This window comes from Apteryx rowi, unplaced genomic scaffold, assembly GCF_003343035.1.
Source record: "Apteryx rowi isolate R43461 unplaced genomic scaffold, aptRow1 scaffold_487, whole genome shotgun sequence".
NCBI lineage: Eukaryota > Metazoa > Chordata > Aves > Apterygiformes > Apterygidae > Apteryx > Apteryx rowi.
In genome coordinates this window covers 341,201-361,421 of record NW_020450746.1, presented here as the reverse complement: position 1 = coordinate 361,421, position 20,221 = coordinate 341,201, and the positions used below count along the sequence as shown (strand labels likewise).

The 20,221-nt window shown below is 38.1% G+C and overlaps 1 protein-coding gene across 5 annotated transcripts in view; it reads right to left on the bottom strand.

The window, feature by feature from the left end:
* SIPA1L1 (signal induced proliferation associated 1 like 1) overlaps nt 1–20,221 on the bottom strand; it is a 205,133-nt gene that overhangs the window by 138,473 nt on the left and 46,439 nt on the right. For 4 of the 5 annotated variants that reach the window (XM_026078742.1, XM_026078746.1, XM_026078743.1 and 1 more), the window contains one exon: nt 14,122–14,193. The gene's annotated coding sequence lies outside the window, so the exon portion shown is untranslated. Of the gene's footprint in view, nt 1–11,983; nt 12,000–14,121; nt 14,194–20,221 lie in introns of those variants that run through there. The other variant, XM_026078745.1, reaches the window with a different exon arrangement.

Below are 20,221 nucleotides of genomic sequence, written 5' to 3'. Positions count from 1 at the left end.
GGAGAGGGAGAGGGAGAGGGAGAGGGAGAGGGAGAGGGAGAGGGAGAGCAGAAGCAAGACCTCAATCTTTCAGAATATGGCTCAGCTGTAACATGAAACTACCAGCCTTTAGTTTAAGTTTACAGACACTTTCAGGCAACTACTACATCCTAAAGATTAAGAGAAGGTGCATATGCCTTCCAAGTTAGACAAGAAAAAGCAAAACTTAACACATATATATAGAAAACTCACAGTTCTGCTAAATTGAAATCAGCTTTCATTAAAATACTAAAAAGAATTCCTTCCTTGTGAAGACAAAGTACATTTAAATGTCAACTTAACCCCCAAGTTTCTATCACATAGCTATTTGTAAAGCTGCTTATTACCCTGGAAATGCTTTTTTCCTAACTGGGACATGTGAAAACTCTCACAATTCTTCTTATTCAAGCTGATGTGAATATTCTTTTATAATCTTACTACAGTACTGCAGACACCATTTCAGTAACCTCATTACTGCTGACCTTACACTATTGGAGTTAAAAAAAAAAATTGAATGTTTTTAAGGAACTGGTGAACATATACAATGAACATACAATCCAGAGTGTAAAAAAAATAAAAATAAAAATAAATCAGTATTTCTAGAATACAGAATCTTTAAAGACTGGCTTTCACAGTACTTGTACCTACAGAAACAAAAGTACAATTCTTTGACAATCCCAGTAAATACCTACTTTCACCATTTGGTATTAATAATGGATCTAAGTACAACTGAAGTTCTCACTTGATGCTTATCTTCATCTTTATGCACTTAGATACTACACATACCTGATTAGCCATCCTCCTGTGACATTCAACCTAGTCCTAAGATGGCTGGAAAACCAGGTTAAGGAGACAACCCAAGTTTCCCCCTTTCCCTCCCGCTCAAAGTTTCCGAACTGAAAATCAGTCCCTCACTTCTCTAATATGATTCTTGCAATCCAGAGGGAAGCATTTGGCTTTCATTCCAGTAGCTATTCCCAAAACACAGCTGTAAAGTATAAAATCAATTAATAATGTTCGGATATAAGACAGCTCACTCAGACACCACACAGGACAGATTTACAATTCTCAACATTAAATAAAACATTCAGAAGAAGTTTCTAGAAACTTATTTATTTTTATAAATTTTGACATAGACAAGTACTGCTTTTATTATTACTGTCTAAGCTTAGACTAGAAATATAGTGTTCACTTCAAACGACCAAAAGCCAAAAAAAGGAGCTTCCCATGAGCATGTATCATTATCCTCAATGATGAATCATGAAAAAAATACATTTCCCTTTAAGACAATAGAGATATCAGGCAAATGATTTTATGTACTAAAAACATTCACTTTTTAAACTGTTCAGATTTCTCTGCACATATACATTCATATTAATGCATTCAAACTAATTCATATTATGAATTTGACATTCTTATAAGTGTTACACTTACACAGCGAAGGTTCCTCTTGCAAATATCACAAACATTTGAAGAAGGGCACAGGGACTCTCTCTTCAAAGTAGCAGCAGTTGGAAAAATAGAGACAAAACTAAAGACACAGATAAAATACTTTGGTTCAGAGTTAACTAACTTCAAGCCTGAGGTAGTTAACAATGAGCTGGCGAATGGCATTCCTGAAAAGACAATTTCCCACTGAAAGCGCCCGCCAAAATCTCCTAGTGCTGCATTTGCAGTGGTATCAAACAGCAGTATTTTTGCAGGAGAATCCTCCTTTTGGGACTTGTTCCTGCTGGCTGTTTATAAGTCAACCCCGTGCACCTTTTGCTCTCTTTTGCTCCTGTTTCTTCCTCCTTTTTCTGCCTCTGTTTCCCCCTCCCCTTTTCTTTTAAAGGGTATCCTTCCCTCACAATTTTTCCTTCCTCTGCTCTGAGAGCCTGGCCCCCAGTCTCCCAGCACAGCATCTTCCCTCTCTTTCAGCTCCTCAACCCTCTGCTATTTAAATCACGACCATTTCCTCCCTCCACTCCACACTGGTTGCCAGCACGGCAAGCCCTACGCGCACAGATCAGAGCATCTTTGCAATCCCACGCCCGAGACCACAGCGAGCGGAGCCTGCTTTTCCCTAGAGGAGCGAGGGGAGGAAGAGGCAGGCTCACCCCGGAGGGCAGCCCCCCTGCAGCGCGCCCTCGGGTGCTCGGCGGGCCCACGCAGCATCCCACCAGCGCCACAAGCAAAGCGGGCGCTCTTCAGAGAGCTTCACCCCCGGTAAACCTCAACCGTGTGTGAACTCTGTCCCAACTAAGAGGCTTGGACAAAAATCACTTCAGATGGGACAGGCTTTTCCACAATACAACTGTCCCCCTCTAAATTTCAAACAATTACTCATCTAAGCAACTGCAGATTAAGCTAAACAAAATAATTTTTTTTCTTCCTCCAGCCTCGTCCCAGAGCTCTGACTGATGACTCAAGACAGCACTAACACCTACGGAGAGGAGTTTAGGGCAAGCCGCCTCCGAGCGGACATGCCTCACGACACAAGGCCGCGAGCTTCGCAGAGTCGGCACCGACTGCGGCGAATGCCGTTTGGCGGTGCAGGGCGGGCAGCTCCAGGCAGCCAGCCAAAGATATGCCCCCCTCATCCACCAAAGTCCCTTACAAGCGGATACACTTAAGTAGTGACAAAATCTGCACAAACCCTGACAAGACAGTTTCAACAGCTCAACTGTACAGTTTCACAACAGAAAGTGCAAGACAATCTAACTATAGGCACCAAAATCTGCGTAACTCAACCCAAACTGAAACTTTGAATTACCAAAGCTGAAGACAGGAGATGTGCACCACGTGCCTAATGCAGCGTTGTAAGCGCAGGGACTTTGCACCTCCCTTCTCTCTCGTCTAGAACAGCCGAACAGCCCCTCTCACAGCCATCGCATCAGCAGATGACAGAGCCACCACCACCACCACCCCCCTCAAGGGCAGCACCAGCTGATAACGATTCAGTGAACTATGGCATATGCCAAGCTCAAGGATGTGCTAGGTGACTTAGAAAATTTTCTATTTATAATTTGTATTGTATCAACTCCCTACTTTGTACTGTGATGGGAAAAGAAAAGAAGAAACACACACACACCCCAAACGACTAGTTGTTATTAAATCTGCTTGGGACTTTCACGAAAACAGATTAACTGTACCCACAATTTTAGCAGCAGGATTTACTATTTTAACAGCTGTTCACAAACAAGATTAATTTCACTGCTGATTTCGGGAGGGGGGCAGAGAGGGAGRTATGGAAAAGAAAACTAACTTTAATTCAAAAATGTAGTATTTTCCTAATGTCAGTAACAATTCTACTACTTCAGGTCTTGCAATTTTTATCTTTTTGCACATATCCTTAAATTCTTTCATTTTTAGCAAAAAGGCCAAGTAACATAAAACTCTACTCACTGTGCATTTTCAGTCCTTCAGTGATTTTTAATTATTTTCTGCTTGTTTTGCACTTACAATACTTTCCCAGACATGATAGATTAAATCATTGCAGCTACAACACAAGTTCATTCTTTGAGTGGAAATTATCAGAAAACATACACTGAAGAGTCTACTAAACCAGGCTGAATTTCCATCCATTTACTCTGTTTTCTGTTGCTCTTTAATGTCCTGATTCAACTAGTATAGTTTATTTCACTGGACTGAATAAATTAAAAAGATACAGTAATTTCTTGGACTAAGAGTTTTCAGTGTGCTGCTTGAGTGCCTTTACAATTTTTACATTACCTACTTTAAGTGGTGTAATTGGCAGGGCTCAAAGGATGCTCTACACCAGTTCAGTAATTCACAAAAGTAGTATTTGTCAAACAGCAAACATTTAGGAAGAGACATTAGAGATTTATAGACAGCATCCTGTCACAATGGCTTCAGCTTTCAGCACGTGAAACCATGCTATGGCTCTTTTAGGGGCATCTTCCCACTGTGGTACTTTGCTAAGTGGTTCCAGTTATCACAGGGAAGCCTCTCACCAGCCAGTCCCGATACCTATGCTTTGTYGTGCCTTTGTAAGACACTTAGCAATACTGTATGTAACTGACATAATAAAAAGCCTGCTTAAATGACAGAGGTAGTAAACAAAAATATTCACATAGGCCACTCATTTCTCAGGCTTTTTATTTCAATGAAAGCTAAGAACCTCCTTCTCTTTAACACTGTTCAAGCTCAGGCAAAAAGATCTTTAAGTCAGCTGGAGTCTTGCCCAGATAGGAACAGCAGAAAAACATCATATATGCAATTGGTGGTTAGCAAGACCAACAACAAAATTATTTATCAAGAATTCCCTCTGAATTTTCCTGAGTAAAATTCCAGTCTGACAAGGCTCTTCAAAGTAGTTTTGGGGGCAGTGGGCTACAACTTACATTCACATACAACAAAATCAAACCAAAAAAAAAAGGATTTTTTAAAATTAAATTTGAAGGTGCTTCTTACACTGTCCAACATGACCTGGAAATTGTAGATCAGAAATAATCACTATAGGCAAAGATAACTACTGAAAAAATTGCTTTCAGAGAGTGGAAACAATGGTCAGTATTAAAATCAACAACAAAAAATACAAACAAAAAACCCCAAGTAGGTACAGCTAGAACTTCTCTTGCAGCCAGCTTCATTCAGTATTTTCATTGATGATTTGGATGACCAAAGAGGAGCCCACTTACACAATCCGCAATGACACCAACCTGGGAGGGGTCACAAGCAGTTTGGAGGAGACAATCCAAATTCAAAGTGAGCTTGATAAATCAGGGATTCTAAAGCCAAGCGGGTGAAATTCAATACAGACAAAAACAAAATGCTACAGATCTGCAAGAGATAATTAAAGGACTAAAAACAATAAAATTAGCAGGCTAAAGACTAATAAAGCAGACAAGAAGTTTGGGGGCTGTATTGGATCACAGACTGAATAAGAGTCAAACACAATGTTCCAGAAAGGCAAAAATCATTCAGGAAGGTATCAAGACTACTGAGCATAATAGGTGAGGGTGCAAGTATTTCACTGTGTTCTACACTGCTGAGTCTTGAAATACTATGTAAATCATATTTCTATATTCTGGAGAACATATCCTAAAACATGTTTCTGAAGTTACTAAAAACAGACTGACAGGAACACAAAACAAAAACTCATCTTGTTAACACATACGGTTACATATATTTGAATTTTCTAAGAAGTGTTTATAGTAAATAAAAAAAAGAAATGGTCTTTATGTATAAACACATTTTTGCCACATAAGTGACAAAGTATCTAGACTGATTTTTCCTCCTCTTCACCTCCCCTTCTCAAATAGGAAGCTTCTTTCTAACTTTGGTTTCCTCTTTTCTTGCTCTTGTAAAACTAGCATGAAATACTTTGATTAGAATTGGTCAGTACAACTACAAAAACATTAGAGACACAACACTAATGCTGGTATCGGTACAAATTCTACTGCTTTTTCCACATTTGACAATTCATCTCGATGCAGTAACAATTTTAAACCAAGTTTAAAACCATGTGAGGGTTTTTTTTTCCTTTTATAAAGCAGTCTATTTACATTCTGACACCAGCTTATGTGTATGCTGTGTTCACACCTTTAAAATAAAGTTAGACTTTACCTAAGTATGCGTATGCATGCATGTATTTCAGTTCTGATTTTATTTTTCAACTTTCACATGAAATAGCAATAATATTCAAATCATACGTAGCCAAAAGCTGACACATCTTTACATCAGTACAATGATATGCACAGCATCTATCACAGCTGAAGCATTAACAGCATATACCAAAGTATGACACCATCTTTCAGCCATTTAAAAAAATTCAGACTTTCAGTAACTCTTGTTTAGATTTTAACCTCCCACAAATTCTTTTGCCAACATTCCTTTCTACTAGAGATTTAACAGCAAGTTATTCATATACACAGGTCAGCTCCCTATGAACCGGAAGATGGAAACAAAGTGACAAACACACTCATAACAGCCAAAATCTAGAGACAGACCGTATTCACCTTTTCCTTTACAAATACGTATATGTATTTAATAGTTCAGAGATCTAAAAGCCAGAATAACACATAAGGGAATTTGAAAACTCAACACTCTTGATATATCATGTGAAAATGTTTGCTGAAGGACGGGGGGGGGGGGAAGCAAAACCACAGCCTTTGATTACATCTCCRGGACTATCCTAAATTGTCTGTGAAACTGCAATAATAATTCTGGGTCTAACATACATTGACTTGCAGGAATGCAGCACTAGTTCACTTACAGGTACAGTACCTGCAGTGCTCTAAGCAAAAAGAACGCTACCACTGACATAGGGACTAAAAAAGCAATTTTCCTGACGCTATGGACAGGACGCGGTGTTTTCAGTTATACAGTAGCAACTATTTTCAGAAACAGAACTCAAAACATCCTGATTACCTTTTTTGTTTCTGTAATTTATTCTCTAAGCCTTTAAAAATAAACCCTCTTTTAACATCTTTTTTCTTTACATCTGTATTACTCTTGCATTAACAGAAATAACATCAGAAATCTAGGGAAAAAGTTGGAGATAAACACAGTAAAAGAAAACAAATGACCAGCAGCCACCTGAACAATGCAGCCAGCATTATACCTGAAATAAGATACAAGTACTATTTAAAATATGAAATACTTATGTTGTTATCATCCTCTAGAAGACTTATGTCTCTCCTGACATAGTATTTTTGGTCAGAAAACATTTCCCTAAGTATTTGTCTCCCACATTATTTTTTTATTGTGTGGGTGCTTATAAGCCTGGACAGCAAACAGTGGGGAGCTCCTAAGTATTGCAACACAAATCTCATTCATCCATAGGTCTTCACAACCACCAATTGCCAAGTATGAAAAAGAAATTCATGAAGGTTCAACACCTACAAGGCAGGAAACCTCTTTATAGGGAGAGACTGAATATTAAAAGAGACGGTAGTAGTATTAATCTGTGGCAAAGTCAGTAACATAATTCAAAGCTCCCGACTCCTGTCCAACATTTCCATTTTTAGATAAGTCTTGTCTCCATATCAGGTAAATCTTTAGAAAATCCATCCTGTTAACCACAGAGCACCCAAAAAATAAAACAAAAATAAATCACACTACAGAAGAGAATAAACAGCTGTTTTAACATCTATTTAAGTCCAGAAAAGAAATCCTACATCACTACAAGGGATTTCAGTCTTGAATAAAGACTCAGTGTCATCAATAAAATTTCCTTGAAGGGATTTTTTTTTTTTAGTTAGTTAGTTAAAAACTTATTTTTATTCTAACAAAATACTTTGCAAAAGACTTTTAGATTAGACCCCATTCTGACAGTTAAAAGTTAGTTTATTACTGGATTTAGAAATCAGTACTTGCCCAAAWACAAGAAATCACTACTTGATTTATATGAAACCATAAAATATTGGCCTGATATATGTTATGTTTTATATTGATCCTATTGTGATTATGAAAGCAAACTATGCTGAGGTATCTCCTGTGACAGATATATCATTAATTGTATACTCTCATCAACATAACTGGTGCTCTGAAACACGCACTTTAAAAACTCTCAGACTCTAATAAGAGGGACTGAAGATGATACTGTTACCAATTCTAGTTGATAATACAAAATACTTCCCAAGACTAACACAAATAATTTACAGTGCTATCTTACACTCGGGCTCATCTCCGATTTTAAGCAAATTTACAACAAATAGTGTTACAGCAAAAGAAGCTATGTTTTATTTTCACTAACAGACAAGTAGAACTGTTGCCTTTGTTTACAGAATATTAAGCATTGGGAGCAGAGCTCAGGTAACATTTCATAGGTATTCTCCTATTGGAACCATAAGCAAAAAGGGCCAAAAATACCTATATTTCACTGTAATTAGGATTTTAGCCATCGTGCTGCATACAGAACAATGCTACTCCCCTTGCATTCAGTACTGAAATTAAGAGAGTGCATCATGAGTAACAAAAAAGTAGCAAAACTCAGTTTTACTGATTTGTGCCCTATGCTCCAAACACTTTCCATCTCCTCAACATAATATTTTTTAGGTCCATTTCCTTTCCTACTACACTGTCCATCAGGGTAATAAATTGGATTTCTCTCCTAACAAGCCACCACTCTGCACAAACTATTTAGAACTTAGTATCATTGAGACTTACGCCTGTCCATCAAACTGGACTGAAATCAGCAGGTTTGAAACCTGTTAGAAAAGGCTAGACATCACTAAAGCAAGTCTAAAAAAGCAGTACGGACATACGAAACAGGGTATTTCTGTTCAGCGCAAAAGATCAGCATTCACTTTTTAATGTCTCCTACCAAAAATATCTCAACCAGCCAATAAAAAATAAAAGCATGCTTTATTTGTTTACCTGGGTAACATGCTGTAAAACTGCAAATGCATGCACCCACACCCCCTGAAGCTACAAAAGGCAAATATCTTCCAACTATTTTCTTCTGATTTGAATGGTATATTTTTGCAAAGTCTTTGCATACCAGATATCCATATTTAAAACACACTAAGATGAAGATACATTTCCATGTGTACAGTCAATTGCTTTGCATCAAAAACACTTCACAGAATTACTTTCTCATAAACTAAATGGTTAAAGTAGTTTAATTAAATAGGCATAAAAGTTAGCAGCATGGCAGCTGAATACTTTCATGATAAAGTCTCAGAGAAGAAAAAAATGGAGGGATAGGAGCTTGTTGTTTCCTTGAACATACAAACGAACACCTACTGTAAAGCTAAGAGACTGTGTGCAACACCTATCTCTTCACAAAGCAAAGACAGAAGCAGCAAGCTGTGCCAGGCACTAACTGAAATCCCTCAGCAGGAAAGTATTAAAAGCAGTAGAGATTTTCACAAGCACTGGCACCTCTGAACTATCACACTGCAACTTGCACTAAGAGGACACTATCACACAAACAACACTCATCACATTGCTTCCCAAACAGCATCTCAGAGATCCCTCTGTAACTGTTTTTTCCAATTAAAATAGATACCCTTCTTTTTCTCCTTTAAGAAACACCACCTTGTGGAAAGCAATTCTTTGCTGTTATTTTACAAATTAGTTGATTCAGAATGAAAGTGAACCACAGAAATAAAAACTTGAAAAACATGCTGTACAATAAATACATTAACTGAGCATGCTTAAACTTACATAACAGCACACTACCTCCAGTATTTTCATCGTTATTTTAAAATGCTAGCATTTTGGGGGGCAGCAAAAAACTGGGGGAAAAAACGAGTTTCAGTTGCTCAAACCAGGAACAAAACTTTTCCAGACACCTCCTCTTTGTGTAATATTCAGTATAACTTTTAGGAACACAACATATAAAATAACATCTCTGTGCCCTCTGTGCTTTAATATACTTTACAGTTTTTTTACTATARAATGGTGAAGAAACCATATCTAGCCCTCTACCATATGCCCCCCTACCACAAAGGGCATCACTATTCTGACATAGCCACCTTTGATTTTTTATTCTCTTGCACTCCCTTCTCACATATACTATTATACATGGCTAGCGTTGCTCTAGGATAGGCGTGCAATTGCATACCTATAATGCATATATATATATTATATATATGGGGTAATAATATGTTTGTATTATATATATGGGGTAAAAGTGACAATAGGGTAATCAAAATGGAGCAGGCATGGCTTCGAACATATTAGTATAGATATTCATCTGGGGTAAGCGTAGGAAAGGTTAAGCCCTAACCATGGATATATGGGCCCATATCCTGGGAAATTTTGCATACTGTAATGACTCACAGTTCTGAAGCACCCACAATAGCCAAACAGATAATCAAGCATGATACGCAGACCCAATTATACCAATACTATATGGCATTTACCAATGCCTTGCAGAATTCATTACACTGAGGAGTATGGAGATATCTGTATCCATTTATTTACATTCCAACACTCACTATGTGGCAAAAAACAAAACAAAACTACACTGAACATTAGGAATTACTACAAGAACAGTGGTCCTTTGTTATGCCACTATATGAAATTTCTGCTTTGAGTACCACGTTCAATTCCGGTCTTCTCAGCAAAAAAAAAAAAAAAAATGTTATAGCAGGGTTAGAAAGGGTAAGAGAAGGGCAACAAGAAGGAGCAAAAGGTACAGGATCAAAGGTAAAATGAAACTTTTCATCCTGGAAACCCAAGAACTGAGAAAGAAATGTCAGGGGTTTATAAAATCATGAGTGGTGCTATGAAGGTGAATTAGAGCAAYTGCATCATGTTTCTTCCCATACAAGATTTAAAAGGCCAGCAAATTAAACTAGCTTGTGATTTGTCACATAAAAAACAAAAACAAACAAACCCCAAACACAAACAGATGACAAGAGATTTTCATTCAGCATTTAACTGAAATTATGAAACTCCTTGTCATAGGATATGGTAGGTGCCAGAAGAAGATAAATATAAATCCATCAGGAACTACTATCTGTAATGATACCACCACTGAAGGCCTGAGCTGCAGGTCACCAGCTATACGTAGAACAAAGCCTACAGCTATAAACTCATCCTATATTCCTCCATATGAACCTCTTGCTAGGCTCTGCCAGAGGCAGCACCGCTGGGCTAGATGGAGCTTTGATTTGACCAGATATACAGTAAGCTAACTGTAACATTTGTCTTCTGGCTGAAAGACAACAGTTAAGATTTTAATGCCCAAGAAAATGCTTCCAACTCATCCAAATATTTAACCTGCTCTTTTGAACATGTTTTAAGTATCTATAAAGATGGTGATGAATCTCAAATTCCTTTTTCATGACCACGTGATTTTACTAAATCAAACTGAATGGCCTTAATTAATGAAAAAATGACAACTGCTTTGCAGAGTAACCCAGGAGCAAAGCGACTGCCTGGCCCACAACTTCATTTCCTTTAGGGCAAAAATATTAAACAGCTACAGCCTTTACCTGCTCTTTTCTCTCAAATTTTTCATCCTACCACATCCATCCCTACTTCCCTTTTATAGTCAAGGACAGACAGAAGGAGCAGAGATTTGTAAGGAATGCATGTCTGTCCCTCCTCACTCCCTCACTGTCTAGCACGTAAATGTTTAAGRAATGCTGTAAACTTTTGATTCTAAATTAATCCCAGCCAGGAAGGCACTCAGTGCCCAGTCATTTTGCAGCTCATCCTCTTTCCAAACAACCCCCTCCCAACAGCCAATCCTTTTCAGAAAAAACAGGCTAAAGCAGCCACGATTCTTTCTCTGAAGGAGGAAGGATAAGCTGTTTCTCAACTTTTCCTCTCAGCTAGCCTCTGCAAATAGCTCCAGCATGGGTGCTAGGAGGGAGGAAAAGAGGAATAAAAGGAGAAGAAAATAAATGCCTATAAGGAGCAGAGAAAATGTAGGAAAAAACAGAATAAGAAAATAAAAGAAGAAAGGGCACACAAAGAAACAGTATTAAACAGAATCTGGAGTTTGAACAATGGCTACCCACTGCTTCTTCACATCCTGTAAAAATTTTTACACCTGTATGAAGGGAACACAAAGCTCTCCTAAATAACAGCAGCACTTTACACTCACTGTGTATTTACAGATATAAAAGGTTCAAGACAATAGAATCAAATACTGATATATATAGTAATTTGAGAAATTCCAGCTTGATCATTACTCCCTATTCTATATGCACACACAGATATATGTATATATAATCTTCTGAATAATTTGGAGGTAGCTAGCATCTAGCTCTATACAGCATGTAACAGTTGCTGCCAAAACTACACCTGCATGCCAGTACACTTGTGGTTTCTCCTCTTCCACCCCCCCCCTCCATTTTCCTAAACCATCTCTGCCACACACCTTCAGTTATTCTCTTGCGCCCCCTTCTCACATACACTCATTCAGTTCACACCGTAACCAGATGACTCCTGCATAGCCTCCCAAAGCCAGTGGGAGGTAAGGAGAGCAAGAAAAACTTGTAAATTTGGCTACAGCTACTTGCACACACCTACCAAACAGAAGTTCTCAACAACTTACTGTGCATCTCTGCAAGAGGAACTGTGCACTTTGCGCATGCTGCGGGCAGCACGGCAGCGGGAGGAAGCAAGACGAGCAGGCGCTCTCCCCCGAGGTACGACTGTCACAGCAGGAAGTGAAGATCTTTAGGCGCCCCACTCCACCAGCACAGACAAGGCGGGTAAGAAAACAAGACGTCTTCCTCTGCTGAATTTTGTACAGCAAAGCAGTCCAACCAGAAGCCAACCAACAGGGCTTCCAAACAACTCCAGCAGCCCAGGACCAAGTAAACCAGGAGAGCTAACAGGCAGATAAGTTAACAGCTTTCCTGCCTTCATTTTGTGCCTACTGGGCAGAGGAAGCAAAGGCTGGCCAGGCCAGCGCTGCTCTAGACATAGCCTCCAGCAGCTGCGCGTACCCAGACGCTCAGCCTCACCAGTGACAGGACACTCACAGGGATGGAGGCCATCCTCACATGACCTGGGGAGGTCTGCACACCCCCACCCCCCAACAATAACAATAAAAACAAACTCCACCACAGCACACCTCAAAATGGCATTTAATTCTATTCAACCAATTTCCCAGCATTGCCACCCTAAGCTTGACAATTTGGAAGAAATCCTTCTCCTGCATATTTTCCAATATACATAGACACAAAAATCAAGAATTTAGTGAGATGTCTTCCTCCTCCCCCCTTTCTATTCCCTTTGGAGATGTGCAGGCATGGGAGAGCTTGGAGCTTAGCAAATGTCAAGACATTCCACTTATTCCTGTAAAAATACCATACGTAAAACCAAAGCTGAGTTTTCAGCTATCCTGATGGTCTAGAAAATCATTTGCAACTTCTGCAAGTTATAAATTTTGTTTAAAATTTATGGTTACTTATATACATCTAAAAAAATTCAAAGACAAACAAAATATTAAGATACTGCTATTAAAGGTCGATGCAATAAACAACATAGCTCCAAGGTACAGAAGAACATTATCTTAGTATTAAGCCCTCAAATATGGAATTGAGGAAATGAATTATGACAGATTGCATAAATTCATCTAACATTATACACAAGAACCATAAGAGTAAAGAGACTAACATGTGAAGAAAGTATACAAGTTAAGATGAACAAGGAACATTATTTGTTGTGTTACTACTAATTCTAAAACTATACAGCAACATTCACAATCTACATTATGTTGTGTATATATATGTATGCTATGTTACATACATAAAAAACAGACTAATGCCTCATGCTGATGGGATCTGTAACTGCCTAGTAGGCTCAGATCTTTCTTTCATCAAGTGGAGCAGAGTTAGGTTGTGGTCCTGCATTATGCATAAGCAGTGAATACAATTAGACTAAAAAGCAAGCTGATCTTCTCTGATCTGAAATGAAAAGTGTGAACTCTGATCTTCACAGGTGACAGCTTTGCACATCACTCCAATTTACTAGTTAGCTTTCTTGAACCTGCGTATGCAATAAAGAGATCACAACATGTAGTTGTGGCTAATTTTATGCAATACACTAACATTTCAACAAGGAAGAATATCAAACAAGAGAGCAAAGCAGTTACATTACTCCTCTACTTGGCACAGAGAAACTGTGATCAGTTCTTGCTTTTACAGTTCAAGAAGGATGCTGAAAAAYTGGAGAAAAAATATCATTCAAATGTCTATAGAACTAACAGAATAAGAGAAGGTATGATGATGCTATTTGTACAGCATGGGAAGGAATTTGATCTTTAATCTAGCAGAGATATAAATGAATCAATGGCTGGAAAAAAATACACCTAAACAAATTCAGATGAGAAATGAGGCCTCTTGTTTTTAGAGAGTTGGAATCTTTTAAGAACTGTTCATTTCCAAATTCACAGAAGTGTTTTTATTGAAACTGGATGTTTTCCAAATAAATGCTGTATTTCAGCTCAGGGTATCTGCCCTGAGACATCAATTCAGAAAATCTAATGGTCAATGCAGTTATAGCAGTAGCAGTCAAGTATGATCCCAGAACACTTTACAAAGGAATCTAGCATTTTCCCTTTACAGAAGAAGCTGAAGCAGAGTCAAAGGCAGCACAGTAACGAAGTTCACAGTTCCTAGTTCCGATTATGTTACTCTATGGTCCCTTCTGGCTTTAAAAACATGCATCAGTCCATGAACTTACTTTTTTCCCGTTTCACACATCCCACTTCTGTTCAGTGTCTCAGATATTTAATAGTAAATTCTCATTACAAACCTGCAAAAATGAAAAATATTTTAACTACAGAAATTTGTTGCTATTGAAGTTTAAGCAGCACAGCACGATACACTTCAGCAATATGCATGCTGAACCATGTAGAAACTCAACATATCAGGGTTGCCAATACATTGACAGCCAGTCCCACAAAATGTTAATATACCAATATCAATTACAGAAAACATCACATTTGTTAATCAATGTACATTTGTAATCATACACAGTAGTTCTAAGTTATACTACATAGTACATTTTAAAGGTAAAACTAGGGAAAATCCAAACATAGTACAACGTATGTATTTCATCTACCAATAGCTCTCCACATATACACAAGCTACAGAACAATGTAAGATAAATCTTACAAAACTCTCGATTTCCTGACTGTATTTAGGAACAAAATCAATACCACCTGATAATATAACTCTTACCAGTTAAGAAGTGATACAAATACCAACAGGGCCTATGGCCACACTGCAGACATGAAATGATATAAATTCTGGTATATTGATGATCTAAACTAGATTATGGACATACTAACAATAAAGAAATGAGGGCATAGGACTGCAGTGATTAAGCACCCAGGGCTCCCTGTCAGTCTCAAATAGGCCTTGCTAAAATCCATGCTGTTAAGCACTCAGTGGGTTGGATTTTTTGTTTGTTTGTTTTTAAACTTCAGGCTAGCTATATTAATGCTAACTTGGATGTGTCTCACCATTTTGAAATGGGGAAGCGTGCAGACATAGCACATGCATCCTCATTCTTAGCCTGCCTAGTCAACCCACAATAGCAAAGAAAGTGACTCACTACTATCCAGACAGCTAAAATCTTCAGTCACTGCAGACTAATATAAAACAGTGATCTAAGTATAAAACCCTCACCAGCAAAGAGATAACCAAAAATTAACATGATCTAGACCTTCTTTTCATTCAGTCCTATAAAATTCATTTCTGAATAAGCATGTAAGTCTTTCAGTCTCATGTGCAATGAAATGAAGCTGAGACCTCACGACCACCTACTTCCTATTACAATGGACATATTTTACTATTAAGAACATGATCCAGTTTTATTGAATCAAAGGCTACAATTGCAATTATTCTCAAGTTCTAGAGTACATTAAATCTCCCAAACTGTAGCATATTAACTACTGGTAATTCACTGCACTGTTTTTAAAAATAAAAGAATGTAAAAATACACTAAGTACTTTCTATTTCTTTTCCATTTAACAATAACAACTGTGGTTATCTTTTCAGCATTAGGATACAAAATTATTATGGAAGACAATCACTAACTTGGGGTAATTTGATATCAATGAGAGCATCTAATATTCCTATCCCCTTTCTCTTCTTCTCTGCAGGTTCATGCATGCACACACAGGTACATATACACGCTCCCCAAGCAACATCCTTCCTTTCTGTATAAGGAGGGTAGCTCTGGAAACAGTAATTGCAGGAGTTATTTCTAACTTTCTTTGGACTCCTCAGTGGAAACAGGTTAAAGTACAGACATGTACAATCACCAACTAAACCTTGGAAAAATTTCTAGGGGGAGAAAACCCAAAAACTGCAAAATAAAAAGTGACCATAATTCTGTACATCACCTACTGTCATTTCACAAAGAAATGTTTCCCATACAGCTGCTGTCTCGCATTTTAGGGAATACAGCACTATATACTCTGAAATATATCCCTGTGAAAGAACAACAATCACTGAGGCAAAGCCTGCCCCCCTTCACCCCAGACAACCAGGCTTTACTACCTCAGTGATGAATGAAACCATGGGGCTTCAACCTGTCAACAGGGAAAGAATAGTACAGATAAACCAGGAACTTTAAGAACTTTCCTACAAAACATAATTTTTTAATGTCAGCATTAGCCATTTACCCACACTGACCATTCCCCTCCTCTTCCCTCCCTCCAGCCCACTTTGAGGGCAGGTCAAGGAGAAATTAGCAGTCTGCCAGTAAGTTGTATGCAGAATTTTAGAAATTTTATTTTGTCAATATTAAAAAAAATAATGTGGAGAATCTAACAAAATTTTAAGTTAATTCTATTGAATGGTCTTGTACCTAAATAACTTTACGTATCTAATTAGATTCTGTTTGAAACAAGCAAAAGTTAGCTTTATTGGAGCACATTATTTCTAAAAAATGTTACCTGCTAATGTAGTTATGCTTTACCAGAAACTTTAACCCCCATCCATAAAGCCTGTTCACTAACTTCAATAAACAAGACCAAATCTATAGGAACACAGCTCATAAACAACTTAGAAGAACTACTCATGAAACAAATTCAGTTTGAAATTAATTTTGAATAGAGAGATCTGCTAAGAGCTTGAATTCAAAGATGTAAAAAAACAACTCCACTGGGAAACAATTTCAACTGATGAACAAGAAATGCATGTACGTCAGTGGTATAACTTGGTGACACTATCACTGGCAAAATCAGGTTAACTACATGGACATCATGCAATCACAGCTGGAAAATATATGACAAAGCTGAACTGCGGGCTCCAAAAGTGGCAGGGAAAAAAACTATTCCTTTACTTTCCATTACCAAGTTAGATTAATGGCTAAGAAACTGCTCACTCAAGACAACCCTAACTCAYTGTCAGTTCCATGCCCCACTACACAGTGTTTAGGATTAAAATTTGTCTCTTGGGACCATAAACTTCAAAAAACACTTTTGTATGGTGCAGTGAAAAAGACAGACACAATGTTGCCAAAAACTTCCTCCTTTGTAACTTTGAGGGCTACCTACCAAAGAAAATCACAGTAACAATTGCATGCAATGCTAGAGATGGTGTCAAGGGAAAAGATAAAATAATTTAAGGGGAAAGAAAAAAATAACTAAAACAGCCTTTTTCAAAGGTTTCTCTAGATCATGGAACAAATATATCTGAGATTTTTTAACTTCCAATATAAGTGTCATTTGAAGGAAAGTTTTTGTTGCTGAAGTAAATCAAACTTCAGAGGCTAAGCAGTCCACTGCCAACACAATGCAGCTTTGCAAACAGCATTTCTGAAGAACAGATTTAAACTCTGACACTTTCAATACAAACAACAATATTACTCAACACAACTGCAACCAACTACAGAAGAAATTCTCTCAAATAAGAAGGCTTTTTTTTCCTTTAAACATCTCAAATTGATAAAGTGATGTTAAAGGGGGGATCTTCCTTTATGAAAAATGTTTATTATAGTGCTTGTCATTTCCAAATTTGGACTGCGGCATCTCACACTTACTTCATCCTTACCATCTTTTYACAGACTCCCTGGAAGTATACCACAGTTCTTAGTAAAAGGATGCATCACATACTGAAAGCCAGTCCTTACCAAGAATCAGGCACATGCTGAATAATCATCCCTTTCTTCCTTACAACACAAGTTTTGTTTAACAAGTAGATTAAAAAGAAACAGCCTACAAGAACCACTGTGCTGTTGCAAAGGGGACAAACCCTGGTGCTCTGTAGCACTCCGAGTGCAACCCGCTTTTAGGCATGCTTATAAATACCGAGGAGATGGAAGAGTCATCTAGTCCCCTCACTTCTCCTTCCTGAAAAGTGCTCTCACATGGCCAGGATGCACTCAGCTACGGACTCTGATACCATCTGGCATRTGGAGGTAGCCAACCTAACAGGGTGAGCCATTTTGGTAGAAACCATACCTTTGGCATTGTTTGAAATGCAACACATCACTAGTCACAAAATCAATACTGATTTGTTGGCAACTAGCACTACTCCAAAGGATGACTCTGACAGTACGAAAACCAGAGCATGCACTCTTACCAATCCCAGTTCCCGAAAAGGCAGGCCACTGAAGCTTTAGCTAAACCTCCCAGTGGCTGCCACTATCAGCTTCAGATGAATCACATTACAGTGAAACCTAGAAGCGGAAAGACCACCAATAGGAACGAAGTTTGAATTGGAAATGAAAGAGTAAAATCTTTTTTGTACAGTGAAGATATTATGGAAACTGTACTTTTAAGAGGGCAGCAGCAAAACCAAATATTTATAAAAGCTTGAATCTATTGAGTTTTTGCAGCTAAGACCTACTCATCTCTGAGAGCCTACACAAAGAGTTTCTCACAGTAACCTTTCTTTTATCCTCCTTTCTCTCAACCAACAGATTTTCCTCCAGAACACATTCTGCCAGACATTTGGGGATTAAAGACACATCTCAGTTACACCTGCAAAAAAAAAAAAGGGGGGGGATACTTTGCAGCACTATAGCCCATTTTTCCCTCACTATTCAGCAGAAAGCTAATCACGCATGTCAAACACAAGGGACAGCAGGAGTGAATATTTCTAAGTCACCAACTGCAGTCCCCTAAGAGTCTCCAAGAGTAGCAAGAAAAAAAGTTTCAAAGCTGGCATTTCCTACTTTACCATGTTTTGTAATAAAATCTGTTGTTTCAGCATTAGCCATAACATCTGACCTCCGACTATCGCTGCAAAAAGCTTGCATCCAGAGATGACAGGAGCCTCTAAAATTAGACTGGGCAGACAGATGTAACCATGGAGATTCATACTACATTCCCTGTGCGCGAGGAGCTACACCACGCACTGCCACTGAACGCCTRTCCTCACCAACTCCCACCAAGCCCTTTCTTGGCCAGCTCAAGTGTTTGATGTCATTCACAGCACATCCACCCAAAGAGCCACATTAATATCTAAATTAAAATAAAGGGAACAAGGAGAAGACCTAGATCACTTCTCCAACCTGGTTTTCCCCAATGCAGTTCACTACACAGCAACATAAGCACCTGTGCTAACATAAGGCAGAGAAGGCACAGGACAGACTAAGCAAACAAGGATGGCTGCTTTCAGCTGCAGTATTGAAACTGTACATAAAACCATGGTACAAATTGCTATTTCTTTTATTCTAACAACCTCTGACATTTAACAGGTTGCTATACAAATGATTTGTAGTTCTCCAGCACCAAGAGTTGGCTTATTGCTGCTCTCCCAACAATATTACCAGAAAGAGTTTAGTAAAGTTTGGTTGATACTAATGTTCTTGCCACCAACTATTTAAGTTTCTTTAACAAGTGCCAGACAGCATTATCAATAAAGCTCAAGAAAGTATTTATAGTCTTTCTTCATTTAAGCAATTAATATAGCTTTCAGGGTTTTCTTATTGCAAGTTAGRTTTAGGCTTGTTTACAGAAAGGTGTGAAATTAAGACCTTTGGAAAAAAACAGTAGCATCATCCAAAGAGTTGCATTAGAAAAAACTTGAGCAAGTACAACAAAAGCAGTTCCCAAAAGGTGGAGAAAACTAAAAACTCATTTTTTAAATAATACAGTATTCTAGGAAGAGCTGCATTTTAACCTTCATATTACCAATAAACTGAGCCTGTCTCTTTCAGGTAGAAAGATGTTCTAACTTTGCAGTAGAAAGGTTTGATTCCAGCTCAGTCTAATGAAGAAGGTAAAAGGTTTAAAATATTTCTGACACTTCTGTGATTACACTACTTTTTGGAAACAGTCATTTGGGCAGCAGGTGAATAAGTAATTTCCACAGGTGGTGGCCTTCTGTTCAAGAAAAAATTTGCTCGATTTCATCAAGGTTAAATTCTTTGCCTATTCAACCACTACTGAGATGCATCATAATTCTAAATCAGGACTCTCCATTTTCTTTTTCTTTGGTGTTAAATTACAGACCTGCTGCATAAAGACAATTTTTATGTATATTTTTTTAAGATTGCCTGTGAAGCTCAATTGTGATCGGGAAGGCCGCCTACACAGCAGAGAGTGAGGAAAGAGAAAAAAACCACACACACTTGCAGAGCTGAAAAAACATTGGTGTAGGCGTACATAAGAGGGGAGGGAAGAAAGAACTTGGTTCTACTGAAAAGAGTTGTTTTCCTACATTACCTTTGTAAGAACTAAAATGCATTACTTGAAGAGAACTCAAAGGATTGTTTTCCACTTAGAACCAGATGTCAATATTGAGTATTACAAGCAATCTGAAGAATCCTTGCAGATTCATCTCTTGGAGTTTAGGATCCTCCAACCTGAACAAGCAAGAGT